Below are 4,417 nucleotides of genomic sequence, written 5' to 3' on the forward strand. Positions count from 1 at the left end.
AGTGAAAATGCAAGTTGATTAAATCCTCTGGTTATTCATTGTATTATTAAACAGCAGGCATTTTGCACGAAAGTACTGGAGTCTGTCTTGTGTTTTTCAACCATAAGCGGCAATACTTATTCGCTCGTGGACTAAACCACAGTCAAGTTACATGAATTTTTGTCAGAACTAGAAGCTGAAGATTTCTGATTTGCCCAACCAAAAGCAGTTCAATAGCTTAGCAGTGGTAAAGTTTTTCTCAGTCAATCCCCCCCCTTTAAAAAACATTTTTTAATTACATTTCTTTATTTTTCAGAGACAGGGAGAGACAGAGCATGAGCAGGGGAGGGGCAGAGAGCAAGGGAGACACAATCTGAAGCAGGCTCCAGGCTCTGTTAGTACAGAGCCTGACGTGGGGCTCGAACTCACAAAACGTAAGATCACACCCTGAGCCGAAGTTAGTCGCCTGACTGAGCCACACAGGTGGCCCCCCTCTTTGTTTTTTTGAGCTCAAGGTTGAGAGTGAACATTTTCTGAATGAGAAGAAACACCTGCAACCACTATTATTAAATGCTGGATGGCTTTTTTTCTTCAATTAGCTTTTGCTGTAGGCTTAATGTTACCTAATGCATTTAAACTAAAATTTCAAGGCAGAGCACTGCTTATATGTGAGACTTGTATTTCAGTAAAGTCATTTCAATGACAACTAGCATTGTTTGAATCACAAGTAATGCCATTACTTTAATCTCTTCTTGTGCTGTCAAAAATGAAAACAAAAATCAGGATTTGAATTCCCTCACCAATTTGCAATGAATATATTTTCTGAGCTTGAATTGCAATTCCAGTGGTGTTTTTCGGAACTTGATGCGAAGTGCAAAGGAAATTTCTATATTTAAAACTCAATTTAACTGTGCATTTCAGGAGTTTCTACCTAAATTTCAGTCGGAAGTGATTATTCTGTAATGTAATGCCATACTAAAAAGGCAAATAGCAAGAGGAGAATCCAATAGAATTCTGTAAATTCCTTCTAAAATTTGAATATGCTTGGGGCGCCTGGGTGGCTCAGTCGGTTAAGCGTCCAACTTCGGCTCAGGTCATGATCTCACAGTTCGTGGGTTCGAGCCCCGTGTCGGGCTCTGTGCTGACAGCCAGCTCAGAGCCTGGAGCCCGTTTCAGATTCTGTGTCTCCCTCTCTCTCTCTGACCCTCCCCTGTTCATGCTGTCTCTCTCTCTCTCTCGGAAATAAATAAAAAACATTAAGAAAAATTTAAAAGATATGAATATGCTCAATTAAAATCAGATATTTGGTATCAGCAGTTGGCAGTGCTTATCTGTGTTAAAAATTTTTTTCAACGATGCAATACATAAAATCTCATTGCAGGTAAGTAGTAACAGAGGAATATTTGCAACTGATGTATTTCGTAAAGACCTTTATTAACAGTGCTCTCTGTTGACTCTTGGGAAAAAGTTGTAAACTTCTATTACAACATAAAAACGAGGTTCTTCAAAAATCTCAAGCTGACCAGCTATGAAGCAATTTAAAAACCTGTAAAGATATATGGAGATTGGCAAGGGAGTTTGATGGTAGAGAACACTCGCTTTGAGTCCTAATTAAGTGAAATATTATCCCCTCTATAAAAGAATGCTATTCTTCTCCTCAGCAGACCTGTACTACAAAAATTGATTACTAGTATATTTTGAATTTCATCAATAAAACATTTGTGGAAATTTGTTTTCTCTCGTTATATAAGTACCTGAATAATCTTCTTGATTTTGCCTCTTGGTCTGCCAAAGGCTGAAATATTTATGTCAAAAGTTTACCCACCCTCGCATTTGACTAAGGCGCGTGAGGGGGTGAGATCATTTATCATTGATTACTATACCACTAGTATATAGTGCAGCACCTGACACACAGCAGAAGATCAGTAGATACCAAATAATGTGAAATCATATGGATGACATTGGAATAAGGCCTAAGGAGCAAACACTGTGATTCTTTAAGACTTGAATTGATTTTTAAAAATTCGAATATAGGTAAAAAAAAAAAAGTCTGAATATAGTTGACGCATGATATTACAGTAGTTTCAGGTTTACAACACTGTGATTCAGCTACTCTAAACGTTTTGCTACCCTCCATCACCATGCAATGCTACTACAATGCCTTTGATTATAGTCCCTGTGCTGTACCTTTTATTCCCATGGCTTCTTCATTCCATAGCTGGAAGCCTGTATCTTCTACTCCCCTTCACCCACATTGCCCATTCCTCCACCCCCCTTCCATCTAACAACTGTTTGTTCTCGGTATTTATAGGTCTGATTCTGCTTTCTGTTTGTTTTACTTTTTAGGTGCCACATGTAAGTGAAACCATGTGGTATTTGCTTTCTTTGTCTTCTTTATCTCACTTAGCATAATACCCTTTAGGTCCATCCACGTTGTTGCAAATGGCAAGATCTCATGATTTTTTATGCTTGAGTAATATTCCATTACATATATATACATATATATAACATATATATACACACCACATTTCTTTTATATTTTATTTAATTCATTTGAAGTTCTAGCAGATGGCTTTAAATGCCCCTTGGTTTACATCTTGTGTGTCTTGAACTTTTTCCAGCCAGCCAAATGGTCAATTTTCTAGTCACAAGCTCCTGCTGCCATCACTAAATTCTGTGTTAAAAAGCCACTAGTTTGGTGTTGTCACTTGGACTTTTGCAGTGATCCAGTGGAAACTGTCTCAATGTCCTTATTTTGGATTGCTCCAGGCACTTGTCCGCCACAAAGAACATTCTGGGAGAGTTTCTGGATTGGGCAAGGAAGGGTGGAAAATGTCCCCTTATGACTGTGGCAAACAGGATTATTAAGAGGGCTCTATAAGTCATTTGCATGATGAGGGTCTAGTATCTAGAATGTATCACAAACTCTTACAACCCGTTGAAAAATGGGCAAAGGATTTGAATAGACATGTCTCCAAAGAAGATATATAAATGGCCAATAAGTGTATGAAAAGGTGCTCATCATTTGCCACCAGGGAAAGGCAAATCAAAACCACAATGAGATGTCACTTCACACTCACTAGGATGCTTATGATCAAAAAGGCAGACAAAAGTAATTATTGGTGAGGCTGTGAAGAAGTCAGGCTCCTCCCCTATATGTGTCTGGTGGGGATGCAGAATGGTAAAGCTGCTTTGGAAAACACTCTTGGCAGTTCCTCAAAAGGTGAAACACAAAGTTACCATGTAACTCAGCGACTCCACTCCTAAGTATGCACCGAGGAAAACCGGAAACACCCGTCCTCGCAACAACTTGTACACCGATGTTCATTAGTCATTATATCCAAAAAGTGGGAACAACCCAAGTCTCCATCAATGGCTGAATAAACCAACGAAATGTGGTATAGCCATACCACAGGATATTCAGCCATAAAAAAGAATTAAATTCCTTTTCACTGATTCGTTCCTTTTTACCCATTCACGCTTCAACATGGGATGAACCTCGAAAACATCAATCTACGTGAAAGAAGCCAGCCACCGCCAGCCACACGCTGTATGATTTCATTCGTTCGAAACGTCCAGAAGCGGCAAATCCGCAGAGACAGAAAGTAGATTAGTGGTTGCCAGGGGCTGGGGAAAGGTGGGGGAGTGACTGCTCATGACACGGGATTTCTTTTGGGGACGATGAAAATATTCTGGAATTAGTGCTGGTGGCTGCACACCTAGTGAATACACTAAAAAACCACGGCATTATACACCTTTTAAGGGGTGAATTTTATATGACATGAGTTATAGCTCAACTTTAAAAAGATACCTCTACTGGGGCGCCTGGGTGGCTTAGTCGGTTAAGCGTCCGACTTTCGCTTAGGTCATGATCTCGCGGTTCGTCGGTTCGAGCCCCGGGTCGGGCTCTGTGCTGACTGCCAGCTCAGAGCCCAGAGCCTATTTCAGAGTCTGTGTTTCCCTCTCTCTCTGACCCTCCCCTGCTCACGCTGTCTCTCTCTCTCTCTCTCTCTGCTAGAAATAAATAAAAGTATTAAAAAATAAGTAAATAAAAAGATACCTCTACTTCATTTAGGTTCTCATCCTGGATACAGCCATGAAAATCAAAATCATATTTAGAGGCACACCTATGAAGCCTCTAATGTGTACATTTATTTCTTTGTTCTCTCTGGCTTCATAGAGCCGCATATACAGAAATATACACGAGTTAACTTCAGCAGTGCCAAGACTGTCCCCAGCAAAGTCCCGGCTAGCTCAGGCCAAGGCAAAAGAGGTTCTGAGCGCTTCAGGGCGGCTCCCCCTCCGCGTCCTGGCTGAATGGAACAACCCGGAAGTCCCCGCGACTGCTACGGACACGTGACCAGCCTTCCGGCTGGGAAAAGGCTCGAGGCACGTCTATGAGGTCATTTGTGCGCGACCCTGGGCTTCCCTCCCCCCC

This window comes from Hyaena hyaena, unplaced genomic scaffold, assembly GCF_003009895.1.
Source record: "Hyaena hyaena isolate Hyena2069 unplaced genomic scaffold, ASM300989v1 scaffold_840, whole genome shotgun sequence".
Taxonomy (NCBI): Eukaryota; Metazoa; Chordata; class Mammalia; order Carnivora; family Hyaenidae; genus Hyaena; species Hyaena hyaena.